The sequence below is a fragment of the Hemitrygon akajei genome, chromosome 8 (assembly GCF_048418815.1).
Source record: "Hemitrygon akajei chromosome 8, sHemAka1.3, whole genome shotgun sequence".
Classification (NCBI taxonomy): domain Eukaryota; kingdom Metazoa; phylum Chordata; class Chondrichthyes; order Myliobatiformes; family Dasyatidae; genus Hemitrygon; species Hemitrygon akajei.
The window spans coordinates 102,989,968-103,005,332 of record NC_133131.1 but is presented as its reverse complement, the minus strand read 5'-3'; the positions used below and the strand labels follow the sequence as shown (position 1 = coordinate 103,005,332).

Here is a 15,365-nt window from a genome sequence, read left to right as displayed (position 1 = left end):
CAAAGCCAGCGCAGTTTCTTGAAAGGAAAATCCTGCCTGACTAACCTACTGCAATTTTTTGAGGAAATTACAAGCAGGGTAGACAAAGGAGATGCAGTAGACGTGGTGTACTGCACATCAGAAGGCCTTTGACAAGGAACCGCACATGAGGCTGCTTAGTGAGATAAGAGCCCATGGAATTACAAGGAAGTTACTAGCATGGGTGGAGCATTGGCTGATCGGCAGAAAGCAGAGAGTGGGAATAAAGGGATCCTATTCTGGCTGGCTGCCAGTGACCAGTGGAGTTCCACAGTGGTTGATGTTGGGACCACTGCTTTTTTATGATGTATGTCAATGATTTGGACTATGGGATTAATGGATTTATGGCTAACAGAGAGCCTGCAGAGAGACTTAGATGGTTTAGGGGAATGGGCAAAGAAGTGGCAAATGAAATACAATATTGAAAAGTTTATGGTCATGCATTTTGGTGGAAGAAATAAATGGGCAGACTTTTATTCAGATGAGGAGAAAATTCAAAATGCAGAGATGCAAAGGGACTTGGGAGTCCTTGTGCAGGATACTCTAAAGGTTAACCTCCAGGTGGAGTTGATGGTGAAGAAGGTGAATGCAATGTTGGCATTAATTTCTAGAGGTATAGAATATAAGAGCAGGGATGTGACATTGAGGCTCTATAAGGCACTCGAAAGATGACACTTAAGAGTATTGTATGCAGTTTTGGACTCCTTATCTTAGAAAGGATATACTGACGTTGGAGAGGGTTCAGAGAAGATTCACGAGAATGATTCCAGGAATGAAAGGGTTACCGTATGAATAACAAACACAATGTATACTGCAGGTGCTGTGGTCAAACCAACATGTACAACAAGCTGGAGAAATTCAGCAGGTCGGGCAGCATCCTTGGAAACGAGCAGTCAACGTTTCGGGCCGAGACCCTTCCCTGGATGCTGCCCAACCTGCTGAGTTCCTCCAGCTTGTTGTACGTGTTACCGTATGACTAACATCTGGCAGTTCTTGTGCTGTATTCCCTGGAGTTCAGGAGAATGAGGGGGATTTCATAGAAATATTCCAAATGTTAAAAAGGCCTGAACAGATTAGATATGGCAAAGTTATTTCCCATGGTAGGGGATCCTAGGACAAGAGGGCACGACTTCAGGATTGAAGGATGTCCATTTTGAACTGAGATGCAAAGAAATTACTTCACTCAGAAGGTGGTAAATTTGTGGAATTTGTTGCCACAAATGGCTGTGGAGGCCAAGTCACTGGGTGCATTTAAGGCAGAGATAGATAGGTTCAAAGGGTATGAGGGAAGGCAGGGGAGTGGGGATAGTAAACACAAAGGACACTGCAGATGCTGTGGTCAAATCAAGACGTACAAAAAAGCTGGATGAACTCAGCAGGTCGGGCAGCATCCGTTGAAAGAAGTTGACTGCTTCTTTCAATGGATGCTGCCCGACCTGCTGAGTTCATTCAGCCTTTTGTACGTCTTGAGGGGAGTGGGGATGACTGGAAGAATTGGATCAGCCCATGATTGAATGGTGGAATAGATTCAATGGGCCAAATGGCCTACTTCTGCTCCTATATGTTATGATCTGTGGACTTAAATGCCAGCCTGGCCTGAGGCTTAATTTGCACTGCCAATTCTAAGGCAAGCTGCCATTTTAAAGGGATACTCTGGATTCATTAAAATGAAAATTAACAGCATTTTCTTGAGGTGTAAATAATAAAAAAGAAACAATGAAACTAAAACAGAATTCATAAACTTTCTGCATTTAATTTAAAGTAAACTTTAAATTTAATTTATATAAGAAAAAGCAAATAGTTTTTAGTTTCACAAGCACATGCTTTATATCCTGCATTACTTTCAATTTTAATTATTATTGGTAACGGTTATCTCAAAGACAATGAAAGTCTCATCAGCCTAATGGACCTTTATAACTCAAAATATTCTTAATTACATCTAACTACCCTGTCAGATTAATTATTCTCAAAAGTCACAGAAATAACTATTTTCTTACATATGCTCTGACAATGTTTCCCGTTTCTTCTCAAATATCCTGTGAAGATGAATAATTAACACTAAATGGGTTTCATTAGCAATGTTATTTTTTTTAAAGGCTCTGTCTTTCATTGATATGGATGTTAAACAAAGCACCACAAAAGTAAAAGCAGCCATGTACCTAAACGACAAACAAGAGAAAATCTGCAGATGTTGGAAATCCAAGCAAGACATGGAATATGCTGGAGGAACTCAGCAGGTCAGGCAGCATCTATAGATAAGAGTAAAGTTGACGAAGGGTCTCAGCCCAAAACGTCAACTGTACTCTTTTCCATAGACGATGCCTGGCCTGCTGAGTTCCTCCAGCATATTGTATATACAGTATGCCTCAATGATATTTGCATACCGCAATATGGTTGAGTTTATATGACATTTTGAATGAAAATCCCAGCTCAACCACTATTAAATACTGTAACATTCTGATTTTCAAATAGTATCAAGATGGTTGTTCCAATCTGAAATATTGTTGACGTTAGTGCAGATATTACATGTTTTTATTGATTTACTATATTTCTATTTTACTGTATCTCATAAAGCAAAAGAACAGTTTGGTGATATGTTTTTTAATAAATTGAACCATTATTCTCTAGTATTTAACAGAATTTTCTTTTATAAACATGACTATCAGAAGCCATACCATGAACTCTAATTAGCAATATCTTCATTCATTACAGTGGTGTCAATGCAGAACGAAGGTAACCTCATTATGATCCCTGCGGATTTCTGAATGGGCAACGTAATGCACAGAAGGAGTTATGCACCAGGGCAACTCCTTCTACAATCCTCACAACACCTGCTACCTTCATGAGAAGCAACTAAATATACATTTGGAACAATGTGTCTTATGCAAAAGCAGATGGCAAACTGCAAAATATTGCTATTTGGAAAAGTGCCATGCTCTTAACAGTTACTGGCAAAACAATCCTTGCTTTGCCTTGCACTTGTGGCTGAAGTAAGTAAGGGTACTTATCCTGCTCCTCATGTCCACTGACCATTCTTACTCCATCAAGTTCCAGTCATATGGTGGAAGTGTTCCTCTATTTGGACTGTTCTTTTGTCTTCATGGTGTGGTTTTTGATAGGATACTGACTCACCGGCTGTTGGACCTTACAGATGTAATGACTGCACACAGGTGATCGCCATTAAATGAATCATGTGACTTCAAAAACCAAATGGCTGCACCAGTGATGATTTGGTTTGTCAATGAATTATTTTGTGTCTTATATTTGTAATAAATTTAAATCACTTTGTTGAGATCTGTTTTCACTTTGACACGAAAGTCTTTTTCTGTTGATCAGTGTCAAAACATGAAAACTTTCAGTGAGGGGGTGAATAATTTTGTATGCACTGTATTGTAATTCTGACCTGTTTGGTTCCAAATGCAGCCCTAAACAGTGTAAAGTACCATATATATTTTTGTTTTTTATAACATTCTAGTGTGAAAGGCACAATATAAACTTGAGATATTACAAAAACTCTGTAAAGTATTGAAATAATGCATTGGCTTCCTTAATTATATTTTAAGTGAAGTTTTCTGCTAAACTGTCAGCAGTGAATAAGGTTTGATTGACTGGTTTGAGAAACTAGGTAAAACAAACTGAATTATTTTCTAACTCCAAACCTAATCAAAAGAAAAACACGTGAGCCTGGGGGTACTCGCATTCTGAGTTTCTTCTTTATTGAGGTGTTCAGATATGATGGGGTGATGTAGTAACGAATGCCATTCACATACTTCTTACATACATACCCATAATAAATTATGTAAACAAGAAAGAATGCCTAATCAGGGGAATGGAACTTCTGCTGCATATTCCAGCCATTTTGACCTGAGACAGTGTGGGATCTTATCTGGTTTCCCTTTGGATCATCTCTGCCATAATAGAGAGATTTTCGATTTGCATTAGGGAAAATACGTCAAAAGGAGTGTCCCTTTCTGTAAATATTTCAGTTATTTCCTTTTCCAACGGTAAACACGACAATCTATAAGCATTTCCATGACTACTTGTCCGCTAGAATTTGATTTTGTAACTGTGTCCTTCAAGAAACAGAGCCCATCTCTGCATTTGTGCTGCTGTTAGTGGAACACCCTGCTGTGGATTGAAAATGGACCCTTGTGGTTGATAATCAATAATGAGGGTAAGCTCTCTCTTATACAAGCACTGGTTGAAACGTTTTACACCCCAAACCAGACTCAAGGCCTGTCTGTCAATCCATGTATACTTTCTTTGTAGTGGTAGGGAAATGTGATGCAAAGGCTACGGGGCATTCACTACCAAAATGCATAACACGACTGCACCTATACCATAAAAGGTGAGGCATCAAAGGCAAGTTCCACTGGATGGTGTGGATCGTAATATATGATACAGTGTCTGACGTCACCATTTCCTTTATGTTTTGGAAAGCTACCTCGCACAGCTTTGTACATTGCCATATCTTAGGGTTTACTCTGCAGTAATGAGTTCAAGGGATAGAGCACAGTAGCCAGGTTTGACAGGAACCTGTTAGAGTAATTGACAAATGCTGAAAAGGATCACAACTGTGGCACATGCTTTGGCCTTGGGGCATCCACCACTGCTTGAATTTTCTCATCTTGTAATATTTTTTAAACTGTCTTGAGATTCTGAAGATGTTCCTTGTCATCCTCATTGGTAAAAATGATGTCATCCAAGTAACACTGAGTTCCTGGACAACTTTGCAGCACCTGATCCATAGCTTTCTGACAGAATGCTACTCCAAAAATAAGCCTAATATAGCAAAATAACCATTTGTGAGTATTTATGGTAAGAAAGACATTGGACACTTCTTCCATCCCCATTTGTAGGTAGGACTCAGCTAGTACACGTTGCTGAAGTGTTTACCTCCAGAAAGATTTGCAAAGATATCCTCTATCCTGGGCAGAGGGTATTGATTTGTTTTCAGTATTGGGTTTCTGATGCCTTTAAAATCACCACAGATCCTGAGAGAGCCATCATCCTAGCTGCTGGGGCCACTGGCTTTGCCCATGGGCTCCACTCAACCCTGGAAAGAATTCCTTCAGCCTCCATGCAATCTAGCTCAGTGATTAATCACTGATGGTAAGAGGAACTGGATGGGCTTTGTAAAAGTTGGGTGCGGCATTTTCACTTAACACTATTTTACGCGTGATATGTTTCAGTTTCCCACTGCTGTGGCATCATCCAGTAGTTTTCTTAATTCACTTTCAGCTGACTGGATGTGGCATGCAAATAGTGGAAGGATCAGCAATCAGGTTATAGTTGTCTCAGCCAATTACGACTTCACAATGCTGGCCCTCCAGTTCTTACCACATACTGTACAAGCAAAATGTTGCATGTTGGTTGCTATGTTTGACTGTTACGAATATCATTCCCACAGGAATCACCTTTTTTTCATAATAAGTTCTTAGTTGGATATCTGCAGTCTTCAGTTCAGTATCTTTGAAATGCCATTCAAGCTCATTTTGTGGACAGACTGCAGCAGATGAGCCAGTGTTCAATTACATTTTAGTTAATTTGCCATTCACTTATCGTGCAAGGCCTACGGCTTGGATCCTGTTAGTTTTCACATAGTAAATCTCAAGGATTCAGTCCTGCATTATTCTCATCATTAACAGATTTTTCATCAACAGTTTGTAAATAAGTGCTCCTTTTGAAACTGCAACTTGACTTTTCATCTTTTTCTCTTCCTTCTGCAGTCCGTTTATTTTTGTCTGCTGGACATGCTCTTTGTACGTGTCCTATTTTGTTGTATTTTCTGTAAGTTTTACCTTTAAACCTGCATTGGTCTGGTGTATGTGACCCCCCTGCCAGAACGGTAAGACAATTTATTCAGCCAGGCAAGTTTCTGTTTAGATGTTGCAATTTTGCTCATGCTCACTTTCATTCCTGACTGCAACTCAATTGTGTCTCTGGTTGCTGTTTCCATTGATAGTGAATTCAACTGCACTTTTAAATGTGAGTTGTGCTTTGGTTAGGAGCCGTTTATGAATGCTTTATTGTAAGATTTCACTAACTAAACAAAAGTTCAGTGTATCATTGTCCATTACTGATCAAACAATGCTCAATTTCTTCAATTCAGCCAAGTAAGCTGCAATGGACTCCCCTTCCTTTTGATTCCACTATTGAAACCTAAAGATTTATGCAATCAACAATGGTTTTGGTTCTAAACGTTCTCGCAGTACATTCACAATATCAGCAAAGTTCATTTCAGCTGGTTTGATTGGAGCAGTTAAACTTCTAAGCAAACTGTATATTTTTTTCCCCACCTATTGCACTCAGTAACACTGGCATTCACTTTTTATTGGCTATTTCATTTGTTTCAAAATATTGCTCAATTCGCTCTGCATACATCATCCAGTTATCTGTTGTGGAATTGAACTCTTTCTACATCTTTCCGATGTAGCCAGCCATTTCTGCTTTTTATTTATTGGTTATTATTATCATCCAATACTCATTCTTTACGAACACATGAATTTTGTCCCTTTTCTGGCTTTGTTTTTTTAAACTTAACCATCTCTCTCCCCCTTCCAAAGAAAAGCATGATGCACCTATTTTAACTCTAACATCTTGCTGTGCTTCAACAGGTAAGTGTTTTGTCTTGGGTTAATTTTAAAACTTCCTCATCACCATTGTTATTTTTTGTAACTCTGAAACTAATAGAATGAAAACCACAGGAGCCTGGAGCTACTTGTGTACTTAGCTTCTTCTTTAGTGAGGTGGTGGTGTAATGACGTAGGCATTCATGTACTTACTTAATGAATTACGCGAAGAAACAAAGAATGCTTAATCAAACAATATATTTTAACTATTACTCAAATATCACTGAAATAATGAATACCTTATTCTTTCTCATTGTAAATCTGCACCTCCTCTGCTTTCAAGTTTGTTAAAACATGGAAGGAGGGAATAGGACTATGATGGAACCCGTATGATTAATCCGTAACTCTAGATTCAGTGAAGGCAGCACAGAAAGTTGTGCTCAAATCCACTTACCATTAGAGTAACTTAGTGCCATCTGCACTGTGGCTGACAGTGGTGTTAAAAAAGCCCTCAGCACAGGAGCTAGTTAGCTGACCTCCTGCACTTTATGTCAGAATCTTTGATAGTAATTACTCTTCAGATTGTGAACCACATCAAATAGTAAGTGCTTTGTTCTCCAAATCAGCATGAAAGACAATGGTGGGGAGAGGGTGTGGCATCCCTTAACTGCCAGGGCAGGAAAGTTCCTTTGCATTCCATTGTGTACTAATAATTAGCCCTGATGCTTCCTTTCTGCTAATAAACAGTCTTTGAACATAGAACAGTGCAACACAGTACAGGCCCTACGCCAACAATGTTCTTCCAATTTATATCAAACAACACCACAATCAATCTAACCTTTCACTCCTTTCACAGCCGATTACCCTCTATTTTTTACATCCATGTAAACGAGCCTTTTAAATATCCCTATTATATCAGTTTCCACTACCCAGCAGTGTATTCCAAGCACACACTATGCTGTGTGAAGAAAAAACTACCTCTGACATCTCCTCCTCCACTCACCTTAAATAGATGTTCTCTGGGATTGGCCATTGTCACCCTGAGAAGAAGTTGATACCCACTTTGCAAATTTGTACATTGAAATTTAAGTTGGTTACATTAACTGACCAATGCTCAAACATAAAAAAATCTTTTGATACATTTGTTCATTTTTCATAATCTGGACATTGCTGGCAAGGCTAGCAATTGAGGTCCATCCCCAAATGCCTCCAGAATAGATGGTGAGTCACCTCGAACTGCTGCAAACCCTCATGCAATGGGTATTTCTATGGAATTGTTGGGGAAAGGGTTCTGGTACTTAGACCCAGCGACAGTGAGGGAACAACTATATATTTCCAAGTCAGAATGATGTGCAGTATGGAAGAAAACCTGCAGGTGATGGAACTCTCTGTGCCTGGAGACATTGCCCTTCTTGATCACAGAGTAGATGGAGTTTAGAAGTGTTACCAGAGTAACTCGGGAGAGTAATGCTGTGTATTCTGTCGATAATAGAATAGTGCATATACTGTGCACCAAAAGAAGAGACAAATATTTAGTGTGGTGGACATTGTATCAAAAACGCACAGATAACAAAGCTTTCTAGAGTGTTTTGAGCTGCACTTATCCAGGCAAACAGTGAATGTTCTATCTCATTCCTGATGTACTTTGTGGATTGTGGGAATGCTATGTAGTGTCAAGAGATGAGTCATTAAGAACAAGATGTCCAACCACTGACCTACTTTCATAGTATTAGGGAGCTAGTCAATGGTGACCCACAGGATGGTAATGTCATGAATGGATGATTGAATTTCCTCTTACTGAAATTAGTCAATGCCTGCCAATTTTGTGGTAGGAATGTTAGTTATACTTATCAGCCTATGCCTGAATGTTATTTCAAAGTTCAAAGTAAACTTATTAAAATACGTACTATATATGTTAACATATACTAACTTGAAATTCATTTTCTTGCAGGCATTTACAGGAAAAAAGAGAAAAAAGTAATTTTACAGAAACTATATATAAACAAAGAAGACAAACACAAATGTGTAAAAAAAGACAAATTGCAAATAAAAACAAAACTAAGAAAATGAGTGGTAAAAGGTCCTTGAAAGTGAGTCTGTAGATTGTAGAATCAGTTCAGAGTAGTGGTGAAGCCAGTTCAAAAGCCTAATGGTTACATGTAAATACACACTGCTGAGGAGTTGTGAAATGGTACTGAACACTCTGGAATAATCATCGAACATCCTCACTTTCAAGCTTACGATAAAAAGAAGCTCACTGGTGAAGAGCCTTGGGCTCTTTCAGTTCAAAGAAAGAAGGTGGAAAATCGGGGGACCGCAGGCCAGTTGCTTTAACAGCTGCTGCCAGGAAAATGATGGGCAGCACAACTGATCAACAACCATAATGTGGCTAACAAGTAATTTGAGGAGCAATTGAAGGTCCCAAAAATAAAGATGTCTGCAAGTTACATTTATGTATTGTGCATTAAAATCAGGTACCATGTATTTATAGAGTCACAGTAATAGAGAAGTACAGCACAGAAACAGGCCCTTTGGCCCAACAAGTCCATGCCGAAATGATTTAAAATGCCTATTTCCATCAACCTGCACCGTGACCATAACTCTCCATACCCCTACCAAACCATGTACATATCCAAACCTCTTAAACAGTGAAATCAAGCTCGTATGCACCACTGTGCTGGTGGCTCATTCTACACACACATGACCTGCTGAGTGAAGAAGTTCCCACTCATGTTCCCCTTAAACTTTTCACCTTTCAAACTTAACCCATGATCTCTAGTTGTAGTCCCACCCAACCTCAATGAAAAAAGCCTGCTTGCATTTACCCTATCTATACCCCCCCCCCCCATAATTTAGTATACCTCTATCAAATCTCCTCTCAATCCTCTGTATGCTAAGGAATACAGTCCTAACCTAGTTGAGTGATAGCCTGCATTGATTAAGGTTGTAATAGAATTTAAAATGTTGATGGGACAACTGACCTTCACAAAACAGAGTAAATATATTCTAATAGCTTCATGGCTAATGGGAACCAACAGTATGGCTATAATCCAACTGAAATGGCTCCCATTGGTATACATCTGAAAGTTTGCATGCAGTATCTAAACCATTAGGCAAGTGTTGTTAGTAATGTCCTTTCTCCCTTTCAAGATCCACTCCAACGAAAAACTCCAATGGACAATGAAAAACACCCATGTCTGAGAGAACATGGTAATGAAAACTCTTGTAGTAAACTGAAACTTGACTTACAGTATATTGAATTTACATATTATTAAGTCAACAATCATCATATTCTACATTCTTCCAACATTCAGAATAGTCTTGCGTGAAAAAAATCAATATATTGCCAATATGACATTGTCCACACCAAATGGAGTAACTTATGGCCAACGCTTGCAAAATACCTATTACTTCCATGGATAAACCATGCACTATTTTCTGCATACCAGTTAGCAGCTTGACACATTTGACATACATCATGCTCCAAGAAAATGAAGCAATTCATTCTATTAGCAAACATCATTCAGATTATTCAATTATACAACACCAACATGAGATTCTGTAGCAGAAATTAACCCAGCATTATACATACTCAATAATTACCACTAAGTAGGGTTGTATCACAGGAGTGCAAGTCTATAAAAAAATAGTTGACAGTTATGATCATAGTCTTTTGTTCCATATCAAGGTCATGGAAGAGTTCCATTGGAGTAAATACAGTACAATAATGAGATGGAAACGGCAGTGCTGAATGCTGCCAAATGGATGCACAGAGGACAGCATAAAGATAGTACAGTTAAAGCACTTTACTGGTAGAAGTATGAGCATATTTCAGGTAAGATTTCTGTTGCAAGCAAAAATGTATATTTTACATTAATATTATGGATTAGAATCATAAGCATAGGGTGAACTGAGTTCCTTACACTGAGATACTCAGCTTTTGATAGGGTTACAGTCTTGAGCAGTGAGGAGACCCAAACACTTTCTCAAACATTGGGGTGCACTGAACCCACATTAATACACATTGATCAGATGTATCAGAGAGGCAGCAATAAATCTACATACAGAAGCCTTTAACAGACCAGGATTATAGGCTGGTACTCTAACAAGACAAGAAAATGATAGTTTGATAATTACTATTCAGCCACCTCAGTATTGAAAAGTAGTACAATCTGGGAACAGGTGGAGTAGGAAATACTGTACCTGCTTGGATTAGTAGAGGGTTATAGTTCTGAAGTACAGATATGAGATTTGCATGGACTTGATTTGCAGGTCTCATCTTGGAAACTTTGTCATTGGGCAGTGTTGTACAGACGGGCAGATTGTCAGAGGATCTCTGTCTTGTGAATGTTAAGTTCAAGACAGGCTCTCTTATACATTCCATTTGAAGCATTGATAAGAAGAGCACAGCCAATGAATAAAAACAAAATCATATCTGATTTGCTTCTTTCATCTTTCTAGCCTTCTGAAACTCTCAATACAGATGTCATTCTCCAACCAAGCAAACCAAACATAGTATTTAAAGAATGATCTGTTATCCATCATCCTGTTTCATTCTGCAGCATTTGTCTATTACCACACATCTATTTTCTTGCTGGGAGACTACATTCACACGGCTCCATGCAAATCTGAATAGCTTTATCAAGAGTACTTCCAGCAATTGATCTGCAGATTAACTTTGGAATTCATTAATAATCTATCTTGGCCATCTCTACTTCCTTACCTGGCTAGTGTTGCGAAGTGAAACAGTTTCCAGTGGTTTACCCATCAAAATGTCTGCTATTTTTCTGTGTTATGGGATATCCTTATCGCCTTTGTCACAGGCTGAGCAAGAAAGTTCATAATCTCTGATTGTAATGGTCACTGAACTGAGTTTTTAACTTCTTCACAAAAACTGATATTCATATCAATTCTATCTTCACTGCGCTATTTTTCCTCATGGTCTTCATATTGCTCAAATTTTAAACAGGAATCCAACAATTTAAAATATTGAGAAAGCCTGGGAGCAAATACTAAAGCCTAAATTCTGAATCCATCACGGAAAGAGTACACCCTCGGATACTATCAAGAAAATACTGTTTCAAGTGCAAATGGTTACAAAAATTGGTGATGACAGCAAAGTACTTAACTCCCTGCAGGCACAAGACTCTGACTAAATTAATATGTCAGCAACTGCAGTGGTCCCTTATAAAAGAGCACTTGAGAATTCTGGACATCTGGGACATACAGCTGTCTCTTGGTAATAAATTAATTTAGAGTAGAAAAAAATAATTTGCGAATTAGAAACTGCACTGGAGATAAATAGTAATAAAACACAATGGCACCATTTCTTTACCTCAGATGGTGCACAGGAATTCCTAATCATGTGAGATGAAAAAGTCAGTGTGAACTCATAAATTTATTTTATCATTTACCAACATTTCAGCATCATGAGTGCTGATCATCAAGTCCAAGAACATTGACTGTTTAACAGGACAACATTCATATAGCAAATAGTAACAAAGACATGAGCTTACAATTGTTCTTAATGTGACTAAAAAGGATCTTCAGTTTCACCATTGCAATCATCACCAAATTGTAACCTGCACCATTCACAATAATAGGTTCTAAAATTCAATGTACCTATAAGTACAAAGTTTAAAGTAGATTTACTATTAAAGTATACATATGTCACCATGTATAACTCAGAGATTCATTTTCTTGTGGGCATACTCAATAAATCCATAATAGAATGATAACCATAATAGAATCAATGAAAGATCAAACCAACTTGGGTGTTCAATCAGTGTGCAGAAGACAACATACTGTGCAAATACAAAAAGAAAGAAATAATAATAATAAATAAGCAATAAATACTGAGAACATGAGCTGAAGAGTGCTTGAAAGAGAGTCCATTGGTTGTGGAAACATTTCAATGATGGGACAAGTGAAGTTGAGTGAAGTTATCCCCTTTGGTTCAAGAGCCTGATGGTTGAGGGGTAATAATTGTTCCTGTACCTGGTGGTGTGAGTCCTGAGGCTCATGTACTTTCTTCCCTGTGTACTTTGTATGTTACCATATACTACCTTGAGATTCATTTTCATGCAGGCATTTACAGGGAAAAAATAAATACAATAGAATTTATGAAATAACTATACATAAACAAAGATGGACAAATAACCAATGTGCAAAAGAAGATAAACTGTGCAAATAAAAAGTAATACTGAGAACATGGGTTGTAAACAGTTTTATAAATACAATTGTATGTTTTATTATTTGCTCAGTCTAAAAGAAACTAAAGTCATATCTTATTTATTCAATAAATCACTAACTTCCAGCTTGCAACATTTGGATAGACTGTTCTGCTGACATGTCGTTCATTTATTTGCTAGAACAAGCTCCTTTCAAATGAATGATTGATTTATTTATTTAGTGATAAAGTGCAGAACAAGCCCTTCTGGCCCTTTGAGTCGCACCGCCAGCCACCCAAATTTAACCCTAGCTTAATGATAGGGCAATTTATATTGACTAATTAACTTAGTAATGGGTATGTCTTTGGACTGTGGAAGGGAACCAGAGCACCTGGAGGAAACCCCCACATTCCATAGGGAGGATGTACAAACTCCTCACAGAGGGTGCCAGGACTGAACTACAAATTCCAACATCCCGAGAAGTAATAGCATTGTGTTAACCACTACACAACTATAGTACCCCAAGAGTAAGTGCTCTCTGGTGAAGTCTTTGTGAAAAAGGCGAGAAATGCTTGGCATTAATTTATAAAGGCAATTTACTAATCAGATCAGCAAAACATAAAACCTTAAAAGGCAAAGAAAGCAATTATTTTAGAGACTAAAATAAAGTATCATGTCATGAAACACTTATAAGTAATTACCCTTTACTTCTCGTTTGCTGATAGAAAGCTTGTCTAAATGTGAAGGATGAGTTAATCTACATGTTTAGCGAAGGAAAATAAATGAAACATGTTTATAAATGAACAGTTTTAAAATTAGGTTCTCATGCGGAGTTGTAAAGATGCTCCAACGTGATTGGATAGTGGTGGTGGCCACAAATTTTAAATTAAATTGCTCTATAGAGAAACTTAGCTGGAGCTCTAAAACAACGGCTGCAAACCCAGAAGTATTATATGTTGAGAAAAGGTTAAGAGTTTCACAATAATACCATCACACATGATAGTGATAATTCACTATCATTAAATTAAAATACGCTTATCACCAGCTGCTAAGTTTGACTATCCAATGCTGCTATATTCATACAGGTCAAAGTTAAGTGAATTATATAAATTCCTTTTATCAGTCAATCGAACTCTCAATGCATATGTTGTATTCCAGCCAGCTTGAGAATCATCTATAAGCATTTAATCATTAAGGTAATAAGATCCAAGCAAAATATTGCAGGCAACGGAAGTCTGAAATAAAACAAAAAACAGTGGAAATAACTCACCACTTCAGGCATCTCTGGAGAAAAATCAACTGTTGTGATGGTGATTGAAGTCATCAGAGAGACACTGAAGCTGCTGATACTGATGTCTTTATTCATCACAACAAACAGGATTCTCACGAGACGCTCTTGGTAGCAGAGATTCATTCAAACAGGAACCAGGCTTCAGCTCTCGTTGTTAGTATAAGTTATGTTCAGGAAGCTTGCAATTAACCTTCAGTTTTTTGTTTGTAAATTGCAATCAGTAAATTGAAATTAACAGCACAGGCTGCTCCATAGACTAGGAGATGCAACAGTCAAACGTTAAAACAATAGGGTTGTGTTAACTGGCTTGCATGGCTAAATTATTTGCAGCATTAGCGTAGCAAACATAGTCACAGGTATAGGCAATCAATAGTTTTTGTGAATATACAATAGTTCTGTGACAGGCCCTCCGTCTACAAAAAGTTTTAGAATATTTGTATTAATTAATTTCTCCCAAAGGTATCTGGACCTTCAGAGGTGTCTTATCAACTACAATATGTTTCCAAGGAATATATCTCAAAGGAACAATTTTCCATACCAAAGTACTGAAGTAAACAATGTTACTGAAACCACTGAAGTTGTGTAGGATCACCTGCTGTTACCTTTGATCTTAAGGGTATAAAAAAGTGATGTACCTTTGGGTTTGTGAGCCTTTATCAAGAGTGTCTCTGTGAGAATGTCTGTTTATCATGATGAATAATGACTTCTATATCACCAGCTTCAGGGTCTCTCCGGTGACTTTGATCAACTTCTCAGGTTAATGACTTTTCATCAAAATTCTGATAAAGTCATTGACCAGAAATGTTAATGCTGTTTCATTCTCTACAAATATTTTCAGACCTCACTATTTACAACTTTTTTTTATTTCTAAGAATAAGAATCTGCAAACAAAACTATTGTGACAATCTGTACAATTTTAAAATTTCAAGAATAAAATGTCTTCACTGAACCTGCATTGCAGACATCTCTTTTGCCCACTAAGTTTCCTCCCTCCTGCTTTGTAAAATGCATGTTTCTCAGAATCTTTACTCAAATGGAAATTCATTGTATGGGAAATTCTGTACAATTATATTCTGCCTATGCATTTACTTATAGAATAAGTGTTTACTGTATTTACTATATTTACTTATTTGTTTATCAAATAAGTGACAGAAGCCACCATTCGGTTGGTTAGCTGGTATGAGCAATAGGAAATGATTGGTTTGGAAAATTGCATGCTAACATGGTTATCTTGATATATAACAACCTGCCAAAGAAAAGCAGGAGTGATATGCAGCATTAAAGCACAAAACTGAACCATAAGAATTAAAATAT

The 15,365-nt window shown here is 37.7% G+C and overlaps 1 protein-coding gene across 8 annotated transcripts in view; it reads right to left on the bottom strand.

Annotated features, from left to right (window-relative positions):
* Positions 1-15,365, bottom strand: part of LOC140732123 (poly(rC)-binding protein 3) — a 199,773-nt gene that overhangs the window by 47,671 nt on the left and 136,737 nt on the right. The window contains exon 2 of one of the 8 annotated variants that reach the window (XM_073054303.1): positions 2,016-2,054. The exons of the other annotated variants lie outside the window; for them this stretch is intronic. The gene's annotated coding sequence lies outside the window, so the exon portion shown is untranslated. The remainder of the gene's footprint in view (positions 1-2,015; positions 2,055-15,365) is intronic. 8 annotated transcript variants of the gene reach the window in all.